Here is a 25,639-nt window from a genome sequence, read left to right on the forward strand (position 1 = left end):
ATCTCAATGGCAGTCAACAGAAATTTCATAACACTTTACCCATTCATTTCCTTATTTTTGTAGGCTTCCTTAAGAGGATTTACAAAATTGGTTTATCAACTTAATGAATTACTAAAACTCTGGCAGGACTTGAACAGAAGAGAGTAGAGGTGAGTACAAATACATATGAAAACGACCCTAAGGTCTCATTCTGTGTTTCTTTGACACTGAGACAGTTCCTCCTAACAGTTTAGGAGCCTATACCCAAAGTCCACTTCCCATGGGATGAATGACTCTTTGCCGCAGGTGGTAAAAGCAACTTCTACGTTTTAACCTATCTGGATATCCAACACAACAATTACTGGTCCAAAATTCAGCTGGGCCAGGGACAAGATATCCTGACCTTTGCTCCACTGAGAACATTGCTTCCTCAGCTTTCCCAGGAAAAAGCAGAGTAATAAGAAAGAAAAAATAAAGCACTGCATTTAGAAAATAAATAAGCCCACACATCCTGAAGTACACAGATAATTATGAACCAAAAGCATGTTGGTGGGTTAGGGGAAGGTGTTAGGAGACCCATACCTCCCTTTCTCCTGATAATACTGGATTTATCCATTTTTTTCCTTCTTCCACAAAGCCTATTTATTAACCTATGCTATATAGCATGTAGACTTTATTTTGAGCCATGGGGCATGAAAGGAAATGCTCCAGAGATCCATGCCTTGTGTTACAATGTCATTCTCTTACTCCCCTAGGAATGTTTATATAATGGTTGATTGAGATCTGTGCTAGAGTAGAATTTAAAAGGATGAATAGCAGTTGAGAATACAGTAGACATGAAGTACGGACTTGAAGATTACAAAAGCTTCTCATTCAGAGGAAGAGTATGAGCAAAGACCTGCAGAAGTAAGAAAATGGAATGAGTAAACTTCTAGCAGCCTCATATTGGAAAAATTAAGAGAGAAAGAAACAGGAGATGGAAGGAGTGGTGGGCAGGACTGGGTGTGAAGGGCTTGAAATCCACCCTAGGAGTTCCTAGGGCAGATCCTGGGGGCTACCACTGCTCAGACTGGAGTCTACAACTGGATTTTAAGCAATTTAAAATCCAATTTCCTAGTGGGATTCAGGACCAAATGTGTGTGTGTGTGTGTAATTTTTTTTTTTTTGGTACTGGGGATGGAACTTCGGTCAGGCCATTGCACTTGCGAGGCAGGCAGTGGCACCACTGAGCTAAATCCCCGGCCCAGTACCAATATTTTTTATTGTGTGGGGGGCAACTGTACTATCTGGAAACAGTTTAATGATGAAGAAAAGGTCAATTTAATATCTGTGTGGCATATTCGGGCCAAAGGTCATCAAATGGTATAAAATAAAAGTTCAACAAGAAATTAAGAAATGGAATACCAGATAAGGCACACCTCAGGCTGCACAAGATCCTCCCTGTGGCACCAACACCAATTGATGCCACAAGACAATTTACTGATCACAAAATCAGCAATAATGCCTCATAGCAACTTTATATTCACTTAGAGTTTATTGTTTTTATTTGTATTCGTTTTGGCATGGGTTTGTATTTACACAGGAAATATTCGCATAGGAGATTATATTTAGGTTTACATTTATACATATTATAATACTATAATAAAGTAACAAAATCACCATGGGACAGAAGAATAGGAGAAGGCTATGAGAGGATCCCTATATGGTTTCTGGGACCAGATTGCTTGGCTCAAATCCTGCTCTTATTACCTTCCTATTACAGGACATCATTATTGAAACTCAGTTTGCTCATCTGGAAAATGGAGACCAAAAATGTCTTAACCCACTAGGTCATTATGAGGATTCAATTTAATATAGTAAGTACCTTGACACAAAATAAAATATTTTATGCTTTTAATAGCATAGTGCCCAACCTTCTATTAGAATATATATCTAAATTTAACTTGATAAAACATATATGTAGATAATGGGAGCCCCTGAGACCAGGTCATGTTGTACAGAGATGTATATTTTTGAGGATATATTTTTATGGAAGAGAGCCTTAACCTCTATTAATAATTTAAAAGTGAATGACAACATACCATTAACACTATTACTAGAGTCTTTTCAAACTGTAGTTATTAGACCAGTATTATATGAACATCCATTAGAAATGCACATTCTCAGATCCTAACTCAAAACCTCTGGAAATATTACCCAGCAATCAGTCTTTTCACAAGGTTGCCAAATGATCCTGATGCTCTGGGACATGAGTCTGCAGTTTAGTTTTGGTTTTGTTTGTTTTTTCTGTAAAGAGTCAGTACTTTTGGCTTTGTAAGTCACAGAGTATCTTCTTTTAGAACATATAAAAAATGGACATGGCTGAGTCCAAAAGTCTTTACTTACAAAAATATATGTAATCTGGATTGGGCATAAAGACAGTAAATTATGGACTTCTGCTATAGAATGCTGGTGCCAGAACTTCAGATTAGCAATAAAGAAGTAACAAGCTTAGAGGTTAAACTAAGATTGGGTTTGAGATGGCAAGTTTGAGGTAGGAACAGCCAATTTTCTGTTGAATATCTGACTCTGGAGTTTGAACCAAACAACAGGGCTGAAGATGTAGAGTTACAGGGTACTGACAGGTCAAGATATATATCCTAAAAGTGAGAGTTTGCAATAGCTAAAATTTGGAAGCAGCCTAACTGCCCATCAACTGGAGACTGGATAAAGAAGATGTAGTTTTTCTATAAAATGGAGGAGTACTCAGCCATAAAGAATCAGAAACTAGAGATATCTACAGTTAAGTGGATGCACATTGAGGCCATACTCTTAAGTGAAATTAATAAGACACACACATGTAAATACCAAATAGTTTCTCTGGTGTGATAAACTAAAAGTGTAAACAAGGATCAAAATGTATAACTGATATTGCGTAATCGGAAAAAAGGTCTAAAGGCATGAGGGAAGTGGGAGGGGTAGGGTAAAGGTAAGAAGGGAAAAGAAAAAACAAGAGAAAAAAAATGGAAACAAAGTCTCTGTAAAAAGGGAAGGGTGGAGAGGGTACATGGCTAAGGGAATGGGGAAAAACTAAGAACCAAGATACACCATATAAAGGTACAAGATCCCAGTGATGAATGTAATTGTACTGTATACCTAAAAAGTACCAATAAACTAAATGAAAAAAAATTAAGGGCAGTGAAAAAAGAATAGAGATGTCACCAAAACTAGCCTATATTTCTATGTTCATATAAAAAAAAAAAGAAATCTATAAGCAGAAACAGAACGAACATAATACAGGGGATATCTTGAGGGATTAAGGTCACTAAGGAATTGTGATAGGCAGCACCAAGGGCCTCAGGGGAAGGACCAACCTTAAGCAAGAGGAGACACATCCACTGCCCCACGTATCTAAAGGCAGAACGGAAACACAGGTAAAGAAGTTTCAGGGTAGGCAAATTGAACTTCTCTATTTTTCTTATTTAATTTTGTCAATAAAATAGCAGATAAAGTTATCAAATCAGATGGGAAAATTATTAAGTTAGAAATAGGAGAAAATTCAAAATAAAGCAGCATTTTAAAAAAGGAAAAGTAAAATTCGTCACCAATGCAGTATATTTTTTCTAATCAGTGAAAATTAGTTGCGTGTTTAATTGCACTGAATTTATGTACAGCCTAGGTCTAAGACTGATTATATTCCCCACTCTCCATTTTTGGCATTCACTTCTCCATTCTCTCCTGCACCTAACCCAGGTTATGCTGACATGATCTTTGACTTCCCACAGAGAAGTATTCATTTTAATTGGCAGGCAAATGATATTATACTCGGAAGGCCCATTGTGCTAAATGACCATTAAACCATTACACTTAAGAACTGCCTCTCAAGACAGAGGCTCCAAATGCTTTGCACAGTATCACTGTTTAACCATCAGCATTTTATAGACAGGGAAATGTCATCACGAACCTCACATGAATTCCTCCAGTTATAAACAAAACATCTGTGTCTAGTTAACTTGCTTGGTTCATCCATGAAGTTAAATGGTGAAAATCTTGGGTGGAAGCCTCATGCAGTTCCATTAAGATTTTCATACGAAAACTTTTGGAACTGCTTCTTCATATCAATAAAGGCATTATATAAATATGTGCCAGATGAATTAGGAATACTTGCTAAGACACATATGATAAATACATTTACAACAGATTACAATTTTGGTTTTATTAATATCCAGAACACTGAGTATTTGCTGCAAAAAGATTCCAGGAAGATCCACACAAACCGATCACCTCTGCTTTCTAATCCAGCCCTCCAGACTCTCCTGACTATAGGCTGGGTGGAACAAGGAGTGAAGCTATGCTCCTACATTTACCTCTGCTCCACAAGCTCAGTGCAGCTATAATCCCTCCTGTACATATTATTGTATTAAAAATATTCATTAATTTGCTAGGACTGATATAATCAAATAACATAGGCTGGGTGGCTTCAACAAAATTTTTCACAGTTCTGGAGGCTAGAAGTCAAACACCAAAGAATATGTGGTTTGAGTTCCAATCAGGCCTCTCTCCATGGATTACAGATAGCCTTACTCTATTCATACTCATCCTTAGAGTCTTTCTCTCCTAAGAAAAACAGCAATCACTCTGAATTTTGGGACCAACCCTACTGGCCTTTTTTTTTTCTGGTATGAGGGACCAAACTCAGGACCTTGTGCTTGTGAGGCTGGTAGGGTGTCACTGAGCTAAATCCCTGGTCCCTATTGGCCTCATTTTAAGTTGATCACCATTTTGAAAGTCTTATCTCCAAATACTGTCAAATGGATCATGGGTCACCCATATGACCTCATTTAACCTTAATTATCTCATTAATGGTCCTATATCAAAATATGGTTGTATTCTAAGATACTGTGGGAGTTAAGAATTCAATTTAGAGATTTTAAAGGAACACAGTTCAGTCCATAACACCATTTAATAAAACTATGCTCTTCCACTTAGTGATTTTAAAAAAAGCTTATCTACCTTACTTCACCTACTATACCACTCTACCTTTGTAGGTCATGAGCACACAAGAAGCCCTTTGAGTTCACACAGCCCAATTTCCACTTTTCACTAAAGCAACTCAGACATAGAGTGGTGAACTAATTTAACTCAGGTCACACTGAACATTATTAGCTGACATGAGTAAGCTACATATTTAATCTTTAAATATTGTCTTAATTTGAACATATTTAGGGAGTAACTATTTAGAAAAAGCTTGTGATGTAAGCTTCCTTTGTAATTTTAAAAGACCATAATTAAAAGATTACATGTAATGATCTATTTTGTAAGGGATCTTTTCCAATTGTGATATTTTGACTTCTTTATTTTAGGTGTATGCAGGCAGTAAGACACAGGGAGCAGTATATAGGTGTGTTTATCTCCTGGACCTGGTCTTGCTTACACTGACGTGTACATATTGCCAACTATTCCTTGCCAAGTATTTGAAATGAAACCCTTTAATCACAGAAAAGTAACAAAAAGCTGCAGCCATGCTGACAACTCCTTCATGTCCAGGTAACTTGTTAAGGAACTGAAAAAGAAGCTTGAGAAAGCAAAAGGGGTTGGAAGACAACTGGCTGGGAAGGCAGAATTGCTCAACTGCAAATGGCGTGTCCCCACATCCCACAGAATTCACGTCTCCAATTCCCCCAGTGTCTTCCATATTGTGACACTCCTTTCTTGTCCCAAAATGTAGAGCTGAAGAGATGATGCCTAATCCAAGGAGGCACTGAAACTCCTGATCTGACTCCAGTACTCTCTAGCAAATCATTAGTATGACACATGCATTATCCAAGATCTCTGTAATGTCAACGAGTACAAACTAAGTGGAGATTGGCAGAACTTGACTTGCTTTATTGGCAAGGTTCTGCCAATAGCAACCTACAGGCCAAAACCAGCCTTCAATCTATCTGTACTTTGGTTTCTTTCCCAACCTTTGAGCTGGGGGAATTTTTTCCCAACATGCAAAAAGAGTTCAAGTGTCAGTAAGTATGAATAAAGATTTTTTTTGAATGATGACACACTCCGTCACATATTACCTAGGGTCACTCCACTGCTACATGGCAGAACTGAGAAATCGTGACAGCCTAAAATATTGCTATCTAGCTCTTTACAGAAAAAGTTTGCAGACTCTGTTACCTAGCTTAGTTCCTCAACCCCAGTACAAAGTACACAGAACTGTATTTCAGAATTTTATCTTTACATTTTTCATCCTGAGAAACTTTAATGATCAAAGCATACTGATATATTGGTAGACTTTAGGATTTTGGAGAATGTGCTACCTTGCAAAGACTACAACATTCAAAATAACCATAATACAGTGATTTGAGACCCAAATCTTCTAAGCTGAGAATTGCTTAGAACACGGTACCTAACTTCCAGGTAAGTAGAGTAACATAGCGCTTGAAGTTACACTAATATTCAACCATTTTATTACAACTACATGAGAGTTGTAATAAAAACAGTTCACATTTCATCACCTAGCTCTAAATCCAAAGTCCGAATTCCAAATCTATCCTCACTTTCCCAGTCCCAACTTTCTCCTCTACTTTATAAAGAAGCAAGAACCTCAGACCCCCAAGAGGAGTCACCTTATTTCAAGATACTTTGAAGATAGCAGAACATCGACTCAGTTTTTGTCTCTGAGTTCCTTTTGGCATGAAATTGTTGCCATAGATCAAACTGGGGTAAAATTCCCCCATACCGGACAGGACTTATTACAAAAGAAATCACTGAACTTAGATTCTAATAGAAACAATAAAGAGCTTAAAGAAGGAAATCTGAACATACCTCCTGTCTGTAGATCCTGAGAATAATTGTCTAGATGAGTGGGATCAGTGATAGGCAGGTTCCTGTAATAGCAAATAGCAGTCTTAAACATTATCATGGAGAAGAAAAAATTACATATTTAATTATTCAGGGTCTTTGCCTGCTTCTTAATACCGTTTCATGAGGTGACATGTTTACTCATCTCAAAGTGAGAAGGATCCACCAAGCACCTCTGCTAAATTTTAAACCAAACCAGAATCTGTCCATTGAAACTACAACTATTTGCAGGGAAGAAGACCCGAGATGAAACGCAGCCATCTTTGTGTTGAGATTTATATTAAGCTCAAGCAGGCACTGATAAGGTTATTTAAGTATGCAAAAGGTTTGCATGGGAGACAAACGTAAATTATAACGCTGCATATCTCACTAGGATGGACCTTTGACTCAATAGCAAAATAAGAAAAAACTGAATAGAAGCACTTTCTTCCCCCCACAGCAAGTGGTTTCTTTGCTTCTAGAATAAAATAAACTCTTAGAAACATTTTAAGAGAAAATATTCTCAGAACTGTAGAACTCTTATAAAACACTACGTCGTCAGTCAACACAGAAAACATGGCGGAGGCAGGCGCGGAGCTCAGAAGCCAGGCCTGCGCCGCCGGCTGTGCGCAGTGTGTGAGCCCGGACTTCCTTGCTTGCAGCCACGGGCGCTCTTTCTTCTCCCCTATCCACTCTCGTCTAGTCACCCGTCCCACCGCACAATCCTGTACCGGGCCCTGTGTCAAGACGAGGCTGCAATGACAGAATGGCTAACCAGATGGTGACCCCTAAATCCCACTGAGGAAATAGTGGGCTTCCCTCAGAGAGACAGGTGGTTGCAAATGCCCCTACTTTCCAGGACGCCATCTTCCCTTCCACAGCGGTCCGTCTCTTCCTATAATGTGCCCAGGGGCCAGGGGTGCCTGTGCAGCAGGAGCGCTCGGCATGTGGGCCCACCCACTTGCGTCATGGCCAGCGTGCATGCGTCCTACCTGTGGTGAGCACTACTGTGGAGAAAAGTAGGCCAGGAGCAGGACCCAAGGAGGCAGAGTCCCAGGGTAAGGCCCTAGTCCAGCTCCGGGCTCGGCTTGACTGCGGGAGACCAAGTTCCCAGCCACCACGCATGTCCGACGCAGGAAACTAAGACTGCCCACTTGTGGCAACACTGACAACGCTCCTCCGAGGCTGATCTTGGCCTCCCACCCTCGTTGAGGAGCAAAGGGACCTTCAGCAGCCCAAGGAGCAAGTAAGAGGCCTTGTAGAAGCTCTTCTATAATGCAGACACACAAAGATTCAAAAGAAGGAAACAAGTTGTAATCTTTTATATTCTATCATTTCTTACATGGTAAAATAAATCCTAGGGTCTACTAAGAATTATCTAATTACTGGTGTAGCACTTTAAGGAAATATGACAAAAGTTTCTAACCCGAATTTTTCATCCCAAAAAAAAAAAAAGCAAACCCACGAAGTCTTAGATTCTGAAGTATCTTTAATTCAGAGAGCACAATTCTGTTTCCTTAACTTCCTTTTGGTAGGAAAAAATAACTTGCCTCAGAGATTCTCTTAGACTGAAATTGAATGTCCACAGTTAACTATTGCTGAAGTTCAAATATTATTAATCCAAATAGGAACAATTAGAGTTTCCAGAATTAACAATAAAAATACAAGATACCGAGTTAAATTTCAATTCCAGATTAATGCATTTTCATCTCATATGTATATCCTGTTCAAGATTTGAGATATATTTGGGACTTAATTATACTAAAATATATTTGTTGATTATGAAAAATTGAAATTTAATTGTGTATTCTGAAGTTTATCTGACAACCTTAAAATTAACTTTAATTTAAAATGCTTTTAAGGTTGGTCAAAAGTAATGAAAAAGTTTAGTAAACATGGAATGAGTCCAAGTACTTTTTAGTCTCTGTCCTCTTATCTGAGCAATAAGGAGCATGAAATTTAATTATTACATGGGCCTTCAATGAGAAATTTTTAATATAATGTTAGTCCAGGTATAAGATAAATAATGATATCTTTTGTTTTTTTAACTTTGTTAAATTGCTTGTATATGAATCTAAACAATTGCTATAATTAATTTATAGTACTTACAAGGTAAAAATGAATTAAAAGAACAAAAAGTGGATTTTTTTTTTTTAGTTCCAGTCCTGGCCCTCATAATGAACTATCAGTGTAGTTCAACAACTAAACAATGGGAAGGCATTCTCTCTTCTACTTTGGTATGTTTACTGCATCAAATAAATCAATTTAAAACTTCTCCATTCCATCTCTTCCATTATTTCAATTGTGAAAAAAAAGGGGGGATTCAAACCAATTAATCCAAATGCTTACTCAAGATACAGTCTGCTTAAGTGTTGCCTTGCATGATGTCTGACCTCTTGAACTCACAGAGGGGAAATTAAGGCAGAAAAACTAGCAGTTCAAATCAGCTTGAAGACATGGTAAGATTTAATCTTTGCAGTTCCCTAAGGCAAGTAAGTTTGAGCAAAATTACCAGAGTAACATGTTGAAGAATAGCTTATTTTTAAGGACTGAAATGGCCCCAAACACTAAACATTTAGAAGAACAGACATTTCAGAAATTCAAGATTGTCATATTAAATTACTAAAGCATAATGACATGGACAGGTCAACAAATCAGAGAGAAGTTTAGTGCAAAGCAAAAGAAATTTATATAATTGCATACAAGGGCTCTTTTGCCTGGGAAAAGTTACCTTAACTTACCTTAATGGACATCATGGTAGACATAATGCCATATCTATTTCAGAATTACTTTTATCATACAATGGGTCTAGAAGCATTTTTGTTTCTTGATATTATTAATTGGCTTGAGTAAACCAAAAAGGAATTAGTTTCTTCAGAGATTTCCTCTAGATATTCAATCCGGGAAGCCTCACCAGGACTTTGAAGCCCTTCAAAATAATCCACTGAATGTGCCATGGTGGTTCTAAAACTTGATCCATCCTTGGAAAGGTCTTAGGATTTCAGGTGTTTATTTTTATATTTGTAAATTCCATGGTTAGAGCATTTCAAATAACTAAAGAAAAGGACAGCATACAAAAACATGAAAAGAATGAAGATTCTCAAGATATTTTACATATCCAAGAATCACCTCTGGAAATGTGTTACAAGTGCAATTTCTAGTCTCCTTTATGGAAGACTGGTTGAGTGAGTCTGATGCAGTAGTTCTAAATTTTTCTTTTTAAACAATGCTTATATTATGTAATGAGCAATATAAAATGCTAAGTACTAAAAGCTCAGAAATGTAAATACGTACTACTCCCTTGCAAAGGTTTATTGCCACTTGAGCACTTAATTTCTCAGGACAGACCTATAGGGTACAAGCATTAATCACACTTTACAGAAGAGAAAGTTGAGAGCCAAAAAGATCAAAGAATCCTCATCCACTCAAAACCAGTACATGCAGAAGAGACAAGTTCATTCATTCATTCATTCATTATTTCTCACACCTGTATGCCAAATATTTTCCAGCACACTTGTCTATTCTATTACTCTAGCCTACTTACTATCCTCTAAACCTGCCCCTGAGCTTCCACTTTTTCCTCCTCCTCTTTTTCCTACTCCTCTTCCATTCCTGAAGCATTCTTATCCTTGACTCCTTCACTTCATTCAGTCTCTGACAAAATTACTTCTCAGAGAGGTCTTCTATGATTATATTATTTAAAATTACACTTTGCACGGGGTATGGTGATGTGTGCGTATAATCCGATCACTCTGGGAGGTTGAGACAGGAGGATCACAATGTTCCAGCACAGCCTTGGCAATTTAGCAACTTATGGAGACCCTACCTCAAATTCAAATTTTAAAGCATTTGTAAAATACTAGGTATATTGTTCTATGTGAAGGGCTTGGGTTTAATTCCTAGTACCACAACAAATAATATTACATCTCTCCCCTAGAACACTCTTCCATCCTCTTGCCATCTTCTTCTGTAGATTAATGGATAAAGAAAAGATATTGCTCTTACAAGGGCTATGTGTAGTACACATATCACTTCAGGTTACTTACTTACATATACATTTACTCATTTTATACCAGTTTCTCTATCCGGGATGGTAATTGTTAACCTTATACAATCAGAGCCACCAGAATCACAGATTCTTCATTCCCTCCACAGAGATTTGACTGAAATAATGCTAGTGGTGCTGGCCAGCAAACCATTGTGAACAGCCATGCCATAGGGCACTAGTTTCTATCCACTTGCACCCTCAAACCTCTAGGGAACATTTCCTTCTATCTAGAGAGGTTTTGGGTTATCACAACTGGAGTAAGGGGAGCTACCCAGCATTAAGAGTAATAGGCAAGAACACTACTAAACATCCTACAGCACACAGGAGAGCCCTCTGTTACAAAGGATCACCCAGTCCAAAATGTCATTTGTGCCAAGGATGAGGCACTACACCACCCAGGAAAGCACTCAAACACCATCATTGATCAAGAGCTGAAGAACTCTGTAAATTTTATTGACCAACCAAGTATTCAGAGTTTCTGATTAGTTGGGTTAAGTCCACTAAGGGTCTCTTCACTCCTCATTCCGCTGAAGTAAAATGTGGCACAGGATAGTCACTCAAGTTTCTAATTTTTTTTAATATCAACACCACCAATCCGCACAGTGATTCTCATACCAGGAAGGCCTGTATTATAGAGTGAGAAAGAAGAGTTCGTGGAGTTTTGTTTGTTTGTTGTTTTGGTAGAACAACCGAGGCTCTTTCTATTCCAATTGACCTCTTGGCACATTTACTATGAACAAGAGAAGCCTGAGGAGAGTTCATATCTTTGCCCCTGTGCCCTACCAGTTTGCCTGGTAGGCTGCTCAGATTACGACCCCACCGAGAATCCACAAAAAGAAATTTGGAATGCAAGACCTGGCTTTTCCTATTTATCTGTTTATGATGAAGCTACATGTTCCTGCCACCATCACACAATTCCCATTTTCCAAAAGCGAGCTCAGAGAATAATATTCCTTTTCTCCCCCCCCACTATCAGGTGCTTGAGTGTGGTCCCTATCATTTAACACAACTGGTGTCTTGAATATACTTGCACTTTCATAACCACATCTCTGGCAGTTATTCACTTTGAGATAGTATCTTCCAGGTGCAGCCAATTACCTCTCCTTGCATCATTTTCTGGGTAAATATTAAATCCAGATCCTTTTATCCTGTGCCCAAGGCCATCAATGAAGCAGTTGATCTCCATAATTTAAACATGTCTGATACCTTAGATTCAATTGCTCTGTTGAAGACAGGCATTTAATGAAGCACTGGTGAATGGGAAGTTTAATGGCTGAAGTGAGGACACTCCATCTTACAAATCTCTTTTTACTCATGTGAACTCATCAGCCAGTCTTATTGATTTGCATTTACTGACTGGACTTTCTATTGTTTTCAGATGTTAGTATCCTCTGCCAGTGCCTGCAGGCTATTAGTTGCAGGGTTAAGCTTTCTGTCCTGAAAACTAAAAACTTCTTTATTGAATTGAGAAGGCTGAAGCCTCCATAGAACTTGGAGAATCCAACGCATTCAGAAATCTGGAAAGAAGTATTTCACTAGCTGTCTTCATCTTAAAACAGCAAGAATATACATACATATTATTAAAAATCTTCAAAAATGAACACGATTCACTCTTTAAAACAGCAATGTGGCTTTTGCTGTCATAAATTTTTAATTAAAAATACCCTTAAAACTGTACTTTCTATTCTATAGAAGTCACCTGTGTAAGTGTACAATTCAATGATTCTTAGCAAAGTTAGAGTTTTGCAGCTATCACCACTCTCTAACTTTGGGACATTTGCATCATCCTAAAAGAGATCTCAAGTCCATTTGTGGTTACCTATCTGCAGCCCCACTCAGACACCAATCTACTTCCTGATTCTATAGAATTACCTTTACTGAGAATGACACTTAAACAGAATCATGTCATTTTTTGTGTCTGGTAACTTTCATTTAGCAAAATATTTGTGATATCCATCCATGTTGTAGCCATATTAGTATTTCATTCCTTCTTATTGCCAAATAGTAGTATTCATTCTGTGGATATATTACACCTTCCTTATTTACTCATTAATTGATGGACTTTTGTATTATTTGGCTAATTGCCATGAATAATGTTATGAATATTTATGGTAGTTTTATGTGGATGTATTTTCATTTCTCTTGGTCATACAATCCTACAAGTAGAAATTTTGGATCATATAGGATACATGTGTTAAACATTTTAAGAAAAACTGATTTCAAACTGTTTTTCCAAAGTTCCTATACTATATTAAAATACCACCAGCAACCTATAAGTGTTCCAATTTCTCTACATCCTGTAGTTTATTATTGTCTATCTTTTGACTATAGCCATGCATCCTTCATTCTTAACATTGAAAAGAAGAAAAAGTATTTTCAAGTTTGTATCACAAATATAAAAATATACCCTACATTTATTGAGGGTCTACCCTGCATAATATCCTTTACTATTTCATTACTGTTAACATGGCTGGAGGTTTATCTCACTAGTAGAGCACTTTTGTACCATTTGTCTCAAAAGAAAGGAAAAAAAACTGTTACCCTATCAGCATAATGAAATTTCACGGATAATCTACAAATGAAAAAATAAGGCTCAGAAAAGTTTAAAATGTACCCATGAAATCATAGTTTCCAATTTCTCTACATCCTGTAGTTTATTATTGTCTATCTTTTGACTATAGCCATGCATCCTTCATTCTTAACGTTGAAAAGAAGAAAGACTATTTTCAAGTTTGTATCACAAATATAAAAATATACCCTACATTTATTGAGGGCCTACCCTGCATAATATCCTTTACTATTTCATTACTGTTAACATGGCTGGAGGTTTATCTCACTAGCTACATCCTGTAGTTTATTATTGTCTATCTTTTGACTATAGCCATGCATCCTTCATTCTTAACGTTGAAAAGAAGAAAGACTATTTTCAAGTTTGTATCACAAATATAAAAATATACCCTACATTTATTGAGGGCCTACCCTGCATAATATCCTTTACTATTTCATTACTGTTAACATGGCTGGAGGTTTATCTCACTAGTAGAGCACTTTTGTACCATTTGTCTCAAAAGAAAGGAAAAAAAACCTGTTACCCTATCAGCATAATGAAATTTCATGGATAATCTACAAATGAAAAAATAAGGCTCAGAAAAGTTTAAAATGTACCTATGAAATCATAGCGAGCAAGTGGCAAAATCTGAATTTAATGCTAGGTATGTGTGTGATACAAGACTAAACCACTGAAGTTAAGACACATCTAAATACAAGCATGGGTTTCATTTTAGTAATTATGGCCAAGCTACTTCCACTAAGGTCATAAAAAGATGACTAGACAAACAATAAGTTCAGCTGTTTCTAATAAGCACAGATTTGTCTTTGAAAAGGCTATACTAAAATTTAACAGAACAATTTCACCTTGAAATTTTATCTTCAAATGTCAAATCCCACAGTTATAGTTTTCATTCAGGATTTAACCAGGGAGATTTTATGACAAGCAAAACTCAAATAAAACATACTTCATATCAATGAAAATGTGGAATGGTTTTTATTAACTGTACTGAATCACTTGCCACCATCTAAAGATGTGAATTCTGACAACTGCTGTTCATGTTCAAGTGTTTGAAAAATATTTATTGCCAGTTTCTGGAGTCTCACCGGTGATTGAAGACTACCAACATTTCATCTAGACTGGGTTCCATTACACACAGGCTGCTGGCAGAATGGTAAGCAAAGTTACTGGATACAGCTGCTCTAGCTAAAAATCCCTAACACCCTCTTCTCTGGTCACAACCTCTTAACCACCTACCCACTCTCCTACCACTCAATCATGACTCCATCTGCTCTGTCCTTTGTCATTCAAAAGTCCATTCTGCTGTGTCGTCTTTGTGCTTGCAAGGCAGGCCACCGAACCACTGAGCTAAATCCAGCCCAAAAACTTTTTTTTTTTTTGGTACCGGGGATTGAACTTGAGTCCTTGTGCTTGCAAGGCAGGCCACCGAACCACTGAGCTAAATCGCCGGCCCAAAACCAACTTTTTCTCTGTCTAGGGTAGACTCTGAATGCTGTCTTGAAATGCATAACATTTCCAATTGAGTACCTTTATTCCTTTTTGATTCATTATTTGACCTTTTGGACACACACAGCTTGTTTGTGAATATTTGTTTTCCTGTTTTGTTTTAGAGTACGGTAACTTAGATTCTCGGTGCTCCAAGTCTGGTCCACAGACTAGGGAGCTGGTTAGAAATTCAGAATGTCAGGCCTCAACTCTGACTCTATCCAGAATGTGCATTTTAGCAATCTCCCTGGGTCTGTGGTGGTGAACCTATGGCATATGTGCCCCAGCAGGCTTTGTGTCATTGAAATCCCTGAAAGGTTCACCATCCCTGCCCTAGGTGAGTTCCATGTAGTAGATCACTGACTTTAACACAGACTCCCTGGCCTAACTTATAGATTTAGAATCTCAAGTCTACTTCTACCAGGTGTAGTAGCAGAGGACATTTATCATGCAGAAATTACTGTCTTTTTCTCCCTCTACATAGGTTTCTTCTACCTCTAATGGTGCTAAAGTTACCCTCTTTTAAGCCACAACAAAATCTTTTGACTATTAATCCTGTGAGGAAAAGTGCACTATTATTCACATATTTATTTGCTTCTTTTCCTTTGCAGAGCATTAAACATCCCATTCTGTTGAATGCAAGTTTGACTCTATGACATGTTTTCCTCAATGAAATATAAAGAAAGTAATGTGGGTCATTTCTAAGTAGAAATTTTGAGTCAGATGAGTACCCCCACCCCTCTTCTTTACCTGTTTTCCTTTGATAACAAAGAAGACCCAGTTGGAGGAAGCTCTAAACCTGCTTTTCCTTCTTTTTCAATTGAAAGTGCGGAGGAAAATGCACCTAGAGAGGCATCTTACTTCTTTAATGCACTGCATCTGAGTTCTCTAGAATTGAGGTTGTCCTCTGCCCACTGGCCAAACTTGCCAAATTGTTTTAGAATTAGTATGCATCTTCTAAACCCTAGAATTCTCCCAGCCTATGTTGTAATTATTATGTGACAGCAGAGAACAGCAAGCATATTCTGCAAAGGGACAGATAAAAAACATTCTACACTTTGCAGACCGCAAGAATTCTCCTACAAATCCTCAACTTTAGAGTGGTAGTGTCAAGTTAGCCTTAGACACTACTTGAGTGACTGGGTGTCATGGTTGCTGTGCTCTAAATGTGTCTCCCAAAATTCATGTATTCATGTTGGAAACTCTGTCACCATTGCAACTGTGTTGCAGGGCAGGGCCTCTGAGGAGAAGTGTAGGTCAGAAGGGCTCTTAAATGATGAATGCTACTACAGCAGTTATGGCAAACCCTTTAGGGCTTTTAGTGATAACTAGCAGTTTTCTGTGGCAGGTATGCCATATATACAAATTGTTAGAATGGGACTCTCTCTCTCTCTCTCTCTCTATCTCTCTCTTTCCTTCCTTCCCTCCCCCCTGCCCTGTTTCTTCTTCTTCCTCCTCCTCCTTTTCCTTTTTCTTCTCTCCCCCCCTCCCTCCCTTTACCCCTGCATGAGGGCACAGCAAGACCTTTACCATATGCCATATCTTGAATTAGAACTGTGAGAAATAAATTTCTGTCCTTTACGAATCACCCAGTCTCGTGTATTCTATTACAACAGTAGAAAATGAACTAAGACAACTGTATTCCAATAAAATTTTCTCAGTTCAAATTTCAAAATTTAGAGGTTATTCTTTTTTAATTACTTGCATTTACTCATTTAATCTTTACAATAATCCTATGAGGGTAGCTCGTATGTTTTTAGTAGTATATTTTTGGAGTACATAATGATCGTACCCATCGTAGGGAATTGGTACATGTACATAAATCATCTTAACTCTTTTTACCCCTCCCCCGCTCCTTCCCTCCCTCCATCACTTGGTCCCCATCACTTTTGCAAAAGTTCTATCTCCATGCTTCCTATCATCTATCTATTTTGCTCCTTAATTTATTTATACCTTGGGTTTCTCATGCAAGAGAAAACAGGCAATAGCCTTGTGTGCCTGATTTATTTCACTTAACATGGTTTCAAGTTGCATCCATTTTCCTACAAATGCCTCAAATTTATTCTTCTTCGTGGTTATTCTTAATCATCCCACATGGTAACCTCTCTAAACTAAGACAGGCATCAAATAAAAAGCCACATAAATTTAACCTTTGGCGGAGTCTCAGATATCTTTTGGCTCAGCCCCATAACTGTATAAAGAAATTGTTACCCAAACTAATTAAAATCTCATGCCAAAAATGGAAGTCCAGTTAGGGTTATGCATGCCAAAATATCGAGGGAGAAGTATGATGTGTCATCAATTTACCATGGAAATGTGTCCCCAACATAAAACAGATCATTGAGTGCACAGAAGAATGGAGAGAGAGGTATACGAAAAAGCAAGGATAGTAAAGTGCTGTTTATAGTACATAAATGTTAGAAATATAGATATCCCCTATAAAATTATTTTAATGTTTCCGTGTATTTGAAATAATACAATTTTGAGGGGAGAGAAGTATACTAAAACTGTTGTGTATAACTTCTGGGCCATAACCAATTTATTTGGCAATGATAAGATCCACTTCATCAGCGTCTCATGGAAATTTATCAATAGGGTTTGAAAACCTGACCTAAATGAGGTCTTGAGACACCAACTCAAGTACATCCATGTCCATTCAATATACTCTTTCGGAGCCCCCACTCTATCCAAAGCACTGGCTGGGACAGTGTGGATCTGGAATGTCCTCCAAAGATACATTATACTTTTTTAGTAGTACGTGCTTGTAGTACATAATGATTATATTCATTGCAGGTACTGGAATGTGTAATCATACATGGGCCCAGTAGAAACATTAAGAGGCAGAGGCCAGTGGGAACTTTTAGGTGATTTGGGACCAGGCCCTCAAAGGCAGCTATGAGACACTGGTCCCTTCCTCTTTTTCTTTCTTCACTGCCCAGACATAAGATAAGTGCCTTTGCTCTGTCACATGATCCCACCATGATGTGCTGGTCTACTACCAGAGGCCTACAAGCAATGTCTTCCTCTTCATGGACTGGAACATCCCATAACTGTGAGCTGGAAAAATCTTCTCTCATTATAAGTTGATTATTGCAAGTATTTGTTATGATATTAGAAACATGCTGACACAGCACTGACACCTTGGTATAAGAGACAGATACAGGGTCTGGAGGGAGACAGATACTGAAGAACACTGGTGGACTTGAAAGTCTCTGGCACATGTTGTATCATCCATTTGGCACTTACTGTTTATCATGCATCTGAGCCTCCTTTCTCATAACAATTCCAAGTTTGATGCAGAGGATCTGTGCATTGGTCTCAATGCTTTTCACACCATTTCTAACAAATCCTCCTGCTGGGCTTGTTCATAAACAGAAGGTTTTGGGAATAAGAAGCTGTGACCAAGGCAATGCCATACCTTCATTTACATAAACTGTGGCCTCTACCCACAGCTTCCAGCAGCTGGTCAGTGGCTGATGGCAAAGGTCTTTGCCCCTCTAAGTGAGAACAGAGTAACAGCCAGCTGGTGAGAAGAAGCTTATATAACAGTCAGTCTTCATTATTCATGGTTTGCCTACTCACAAAAATTAATCTCTAACCCCCAAAATCAGTCAGGGCATTTTTACGGGTCACTTGTGTAAACAAAGTCATGAAAAATTTGAGTTGCCAAAGGTACACATCAGGTGAGGAAAAAAAGGCAATATTCTGCCACTTGCTTCAGCTCTCACACTGCAAACAAGTATCCTTTCTGTGTTCTTTTTAATGCCATAGTTTTCACAAACTTTGTTCTGTTTTTTGGTGGTTTCACTATATAAAGTGTTCCCCAAATAAAACACTGAAGTTCTATGGAGTGCCCATAAGCACAAGAAGGCCATGATGTGCCTTATGGAAAAATACACAAGCTACAAAAACTTCCTTCAGCCATGAGAGATATTGGTCATGAGTTTCATGTTAATGAATCAAGGTATATTAAATAAGTTATGTATGAGAAACACATGAAACCAGGTTGTGTATTGACCAGTTGATGAAAACATGACCAGAGTTTCACAGGAACTGAACTTTGTATTTCCTCTAGGGACAATGATTTGGTATTTGCTAATTTAGCATTGATGACTTTGCAGAACATAACTACCATGGATAACAAGAAATGACTATATAGAAGAACAACTTGACACATTATCAACAACTCTTATGACCAACAGCTTCTTGGGAGCCATTATTAAGCTCTTCATAGCTACTTACAACCAACAGCATTTTGTCTATAAACACATAAGGCTCATAGCTGGAAAGGCTGATTATGGAGGACATAAGCAAGCTGAACTAGATGTCACAAGGCAACAAAGTTCAATGTAACCCTGTCCACATTGAATATCGATGAGAAATCACATGATCAACCTCAAATAAACATTTCTTATGGCCTTCAGGTGACCATAGGTACAGAAAGTGATGCTTACATATAGTAGATATAAGCACAGCTATGATTATCTGAAAGGTCTAACTGAAGCCTGATTTTCTTTTTTAAATAACCTTCTAGGACATCCTAAACTAAAAGACAATCAATCTTGGAAACAGATGGGATACAGAATGTGCTGCTGTGTTGCAATTAATACAAGGGGATATGGATAAAGCAAAACTCATTATGCTGAAAAGCAGAAGCAGCACAAGCAGCAAAAGACCTTATGGTCAACCACAACTGTAAACTGAAGGACAGGTGTACCATTCCTGAGGCAGAGACAAAGCCAGAAATAATAGATAAACTCATTCCAGTTCATTGCAGATGCTCAGCCCAAAAAAAGGTAAACATTAAGGAATATTCACACATTAACTGAGAAGTTATGTGCATAGATTTTAGAATGCTCTATTGGTGGCTGTCACTTGTCCTTGTGTTTAAGGACAGTTTAAAAGAAAGCATGTTTGGATTTGATGGGTAAAAGATGTATAGCACAGAGGAACAGATATTTGTTGATAATTCGTATACACACGTAAGATTCACAACACCAAAGGATTGAGGATAGTCCTGAAATTCTGCTTGGCCAACCAGCTCATTTACAATTTAAGTGACTGTAGAGTACCTTTGATCTATCTACACACAGGCCAGCTCTGAATCCCAAGAGAAACATATAACCTTGCCACTCTGTGTTCCATAGATACAGAGTATACCACCTAAGGGGTGCTAGAATCAAATCTGGTATTTTAACAAGATTTCCAAGTGATTGACACTCTAGCACTGGAGCAGCAATGGCCCACAATTAGGATTATGGATCAGCAGGGCTGCTGTGAGCAGTAAAAGTGAACCCCTATGTGGGAACCTCTCAGGCTCGGGGGCATCTATTTATCCTAAGACCACATCAAGGGCATGCTCCTAGCTGCAAGACATGAGACAGGGACCTCTGGGAACACTGTACCCTGCTATGGTTTAAAATCACGCCTGGCTATGTGTGATCCAAACATAAGGGAAAAAGTATGAGAATACAAGAACTCATGGAAAACTAAGACTTTGAAGCACACTTTTCTACTATACACAGCCTTCCACTCTAGGACATAATGGCCCAAGGATCCATTTTGAACCTGGGCAGAATAAAACAAAAGGAAGCATTCTAGGGCCTAGAGCCATTCTATATGATTTATTTCATCATCACCAACCCTTTCAAAGTCAGGGTCAACAGCTCCAGAGCAATGGTTCTCACACTTCATGTCAAAACCACCTGCAGAGTTTATGAAACAGATTCCTTGGTCCTACCCTCAGTCTATCTAAAGTTCCACAAAATTGCTTCTCACCCTTTTGTCTAAGATCAAGTATAAAGTTCCACAGAAACAGCATCCAAGTCATATAGGAATTTTTAGAAATGCAGAAACTCAGGCCCTACTCCAGACTTACTTACCCAAGTGGGATGTGTACTTTACCAAGATCCCCTGAAGATGTGCTTTTACAATAAAATTTGAGAAGCACTGGTTTAAGAGAATTTGAGGCATGGAGTGGTTAACTTGGCCAAGGTTACTACCCAACAAGAAGATTCCACAACTAGCACACTGTAAGAAAGACGTTAAATGTTATTCTTACCTTACCTTTTCTTTACAAAAAAATTATATTAAAATATATATATATAATAGAAAAGTGTGTTATATCCAGGAGTGACTTTGTGCACTAGGTAGACTATGTCTTAACCTGTGTGTATCTCAGCTTCTGCCTGTGGTAAGGAGGATAACAATCAGCACTGTTAAGTCTGCACCTGCACTCTGAAAACGGTAATGGCATAGGCTAAAGGCAATGAGCTAAGGGAAGGTAATCATACAAAATAATTCATTAATTCTCACAACGTCCTTGTGAAATACAAGAATTTAAGTCTGGATTAATTGTTAGCAACAGTTAAAATGGAGCATGCCAAGATTCTATTCTTGTTCTTCAGGTGGGTGGAGGGAGCTTTCTGTGGCAGAGAAATGACTCTCAAACAGAGAAAGGGAATGTCAAACCTCTCTGAGGACTTGCAAGAGAAAGAGACAAAAGGATCAGGGCTGTTCCTAAATGTACTCAAGTGCAGCAATGACTGATGGATAATTGCCAAGCCTGGCACACAGCTTGGTTAGATTTTTGAGCTTCCTTGTAATTTAATTTCAGACGATGAGATGTGAGCAGAAGCCATGCCCCATAAAAATTTCCCATGCATGATTCCCTCTCTCTTGCCCCATCTGCCAACTGATGTCAATACTTAGAGGAACCTAGGAAAACACAGGGATGATGGCAGAGACTTCATCCACCTGGGTCCTTGAATGACTGCATAGAAAAATCCTCACCAACTGCTCCTCCCAAGTCCACGTTATCATCATTCCAATGCTACCTACATACCAAGAAAGATATCATTTTAATAAACCACTGGAATGTGGGGATTTTCTGAAATCCCAGATAGTGTTATCCAAACAATTATAATCCATCAACGTATTATTTACCCAGTAATCTGCATTTGTGGTACTTTAAATATGTCTCTCAGATTGTTGCAAATTCTCATGAATAAGATTCTATGTAAGTTAGGAAAAATATCTTTAAAAGGTTTAAGGCAGATTTCATTCTCATAAGCATGCTAATCTGATTGTTTTCCTCATAACTCCTATCTGAGACTGGCCACATGGAATAAATGAGAGTTTTGACTATGAAATACATAGGAAAAAAGATCTTTTAGAAATAATGGGGAAGTTTGTGAAGAAGAAGACATTGGTCATTCTGAGTTCATTAGATTTCCAAGACCAAATCAGAGTCAGAAGTAAAATGGGATGGTTCCAAAGGGAGAAATAAGAATGTTAGAGTACTAACACTGAGAGGAAGAGTTCGGGTCATAAGGGTCTAGGGACTATTGGTTTGAATTTCACTAAAATATACTCTGGGTAAAATATGTTATGATTTATGTCTACATGTCTTGCCCAAAGCCTAATGTACTCAAAAATGGGGCTTTTGGAAGGAGATTGGATTATGTGGGCAGTATAATTTACCTGCTTTTAAGAGATGGGGCTTGGTTGGAAAAAGTTTGTCATGCGAGCATGATTTGAAGGGTATAGCTTCCTTCCAAGGCTCTTCCCTTCACAGTCTCTACTTCCTGAATGCCATGAAATGAGCAGCTTTATTCCTCCTAGGCCCTTCTACCTAGGATTCAGTTCATAGCACTCAGCTATCCAGGTACTTACTGACCTCTGCAGCTATGATACAACAGAGCCTGACTATTGCTCTGGCTGGTGGCAACCCATGATGTCACCCACATGGTGCTGGTTTCATAGGCTTGCAGAATACAAGAAGGCTTCCACTCAGATTTCAGCCCCTGAAAGATCAGCGTGTGAAGCAAAAGTGTAGGGGAGACTCTGGGGATTTAGAGAAGCCAAGAACATGGAACATCTGAGAAAAGTCACAAGGAACAAGCAAACCCAACCCAAGAGGGAAGCCATGAGAGGTACAACCATCAACAATGAAGTGGCAGCGCCACTTCACGTTTTTGAAGTTCACATCTCCTCATCAGAACTTGTCCCTGGTGCTAGACATGGAGCTATAAGATTTAATGTTTACCCTGGTTATGGTCTTGCTTCATTTCCATTGTATTCCAGCCCCCCTAGTCCTCCCTTTTGGGATGGAAATGTTTACCCTGTGCTATTAAATGTCAGCAATGTTTAACCTTCTTTTTTTTGTTTGTTTGTTTGTTTTTGTTTTTTGAGACAGGGTTTCACTATGTGGTTGAGATTGACCTGGGACTCACTATGTAGCCCAGGCTGGTCTCAAACTCACAGCGATCCTCCTGCCTCAGCCTGCTGAGTGCTGGGATGACAGGCGTGCACCACCACGCCCGGCCTTCTTTTTATTTTTATAGAGATTCACAGCTAAGAGTTTGCCTTCAGTCTCCAAGTAGACTTCAGACTTGAACTTCTCAGCAATTCTAGAATTGTTACAACTGGAAATCTTAGAGATTAACTGTATTTTGCATAAAGAAATGTGCATGCGTCTTTAGGGGCCTGGGATATGATGTTATGGTTTATAAGTGGATATCCCCTCAAAGCCTCATTCACTCACAGGCAGGGCTTTAGGAGGTGAATGGAACATGAAGTCAGTAGAGCAGGCTTGCCGTTGGAAGGTGAGGTCTGTTCTGAAAAGACTGGTCACTGGGGGTGTGGCCTGGAAGGATTTACCTAGCTCTGGGCTTTGCCCTTCACTCTGATTCCTAGATGACACGACAGGAGTGACTCTTCTCCATTATGTCCTTCTGCCAGGCCATTTGTTCTTTGAAGCCTGTGGACTGAAACATGAGCCAAAAGAAACCTTTCTTCCTTTAAGTTCCTCTAAGGTTTTGTGTCTCTGCAATGAGCAAGTGACTAGTACAGAGTTGATAACTCTCAATTTGGATATATTTGCCATAATTTTACAATTTTTGCCACACTTGATTTGCTCATGGTCAGGTAGTTTGATTAATTTCCTAAAGCTTCATTCAGGAGCCTAAAGCTTCTTATTTGTCATATTTTCCACGGCATCTTGCTCTGTCCAGCCATTCCATCTTCTCTGGGTAATTTCTGCTACCAGTTTTTCCTACTATAAACATACCCTATGTAAGCCTGGGAATTAGCGACTTGGAAATCTGAAACCAATAGAGAAATTTTGGTACATAGGCAAATTAGTCCAAAGGGTGAAAAAATACAACTCTGGAGCCACAGCACATACCTTCTCCTTTGCCCTTATGAATAACAAAAACTATAACCCAAAGAAAACTGCTCCCAAAGCATTGCGTTATCAGCCTTTCCATGCAAGGAAAAGAAAAGCAAGGAAACTCCTAGTCCTTTGTTCTGGATGCACACATCTGACATGCTTTCAGAACCTCAGCAGATCTCCTGGCAAGAGTAGAAGAGAGCAAAGTCCTCCTCCCCACTGGGCATGGGTAATGCCTCCTGGCAAAAACCTCAAGCACATCCATCTCTCCCTAGGCCCTGCTATGGCTGGTGTGTGTCTGCAGAACAGATGGGAGAGTCTGCTAGCCTGACTGCAGTTGTTTTATCTCACTCAATAAACATTCATTGAGGTTCTATGTGTGCCAGGTCCTCTGCAGAGGTGTATTTCGTGTGTGTGTGTGTGTGTGTGTGTGTGTGTGTGTGTGTGAAAGTGAGCCTGTGTTGACCTGTCCCAAGGGACAAGAGCTGTGTGTGCTTATTACCACAAAATCACCAAAATTCCAGATAAACTGTGAAAAGGAGTAGACAACCAAGGGTACAAGTAGTTACCTTTGTCACAAGGGAAGTATCATGCTCTAGCTTAGTGTTTCTTGAGTGTGGCTATGCTTACAAACACCTTGGGGATCTTGTTATCTTACAGATTCTGATTCAGCAGGCCTGGGATTGGGCCCTAGATTCTCCAATTTTAATAATCCTCCAAATGATGCTGATGCTCATTTGAAAACCACAGAATAGGAAAAGCCTTATCTAATTTCCATGTTTATATCATACATTAGTTTGAAGTTATATGAGTAGGCAGAAGGTATATATTTGATTCAAATCTATATGTTGCCATGAGGGAAATGAGAGAATGGAACTCACTTTATAATTGGCCTACAATATACCAGGTATTTTGCTTATATAAATTCAATTCATTCTCACAGACAGGTGCTATTATCTCTCTTTCATAAGTCAAAAAACTTAAATTTAAAGCAAACTAAAAGACAAGACCAAAATGATCAATTGAAATGAATAGACACTTTTCAGAAGAAGTACAAATGGCCAATAAGTGTATGAAAAAAAAATGTTCAGTATCTCTGGCCATTAAAGAAATGTAAATTAAATCAACACTGAGATACCTTTTTACTCCAGAAAGAATGACTATCATAAAGAAATCAAGTAATAATAAATGCTGGTGAAGTTGCAGGGTGAAAAGAACCCACCTATATTGTTTGTGGAAATGCACACTAATACACTCAGTATCGAAATCAGTATGGAGATTCTTCAAAAAATTAAAAGTAGAAGTTCCATTTGACCAAGGTATTCACCTTCTAAGTATTTTCCTGAAAGAGTTAAAGATAACACATTACAGTAATACATACACACCCATGTTTACAGCTGCACAACTTGTTATCTTGAAAGTGGTCTATCTACTGTCCAGCTACAGATTAACAGATAAAGAAAATCTTGTTGCTGGTATATAGACAGTACAGCTCTGTTTTTCCACAAAGAAGGATAAACTTGAGACATTTGTGGGAAATGGGTCACTTTGAGACCATAATGCTAAGTGA

The 25,639-nt window shown here is 38.4% G+C and overlaps 1 protein-coding gene and 1 non-coding gene across 2 annotated transcripts in view; both read right to left on the reverse strand.

Annotated features, from left to right (window-relative positions):
- Nucleotides 1-7,868, reverse strand: part of Rarb (retinoic acid receptor beta) — a 712,875-nt gene extending 705,007 nt beyond the window's left edge. The window contains exons 1-2 of the mRNA XM_010640163.3: nucleotides 7,788-7,868; nucleotides 6,781-6,842 (exon numbers count right to left, since the gene is read on the reverse strand). The gene's annotated coding sequence lies outside the window, so the exon portion shown is untranslated. The remainder of the gene's footprint in view (nucleotides 1-6,780; nucleotides 6,843-7,787) is intronic.
- Nucleotides 7,869-7,916: 48 nt separating this feature from the next.
- Nucleotides 7,917-8,051, reverse strand: LOC117283632. Its single transcript, XR_004514674.1, has one exon.
- Nucleotides 8,052-25,639: the final 17,588 nt, after the last annotated feature.

Source organism: Fukomys damarensis, unplaced genomic scaffold (assembly GCF_012274545.1).
Source record: "Fukomys damarensis isolate Sample0158 unplaced genomic scaffold, DMR_v1.0_HiC HiC_scaffold_28, whole genome shotgun sequence".
NCBI lineage: Eukaryota > Metazoa > Chordata > Mammalia > Rodentia > Bathyergidae > Fukomys > Fukomys damarensis.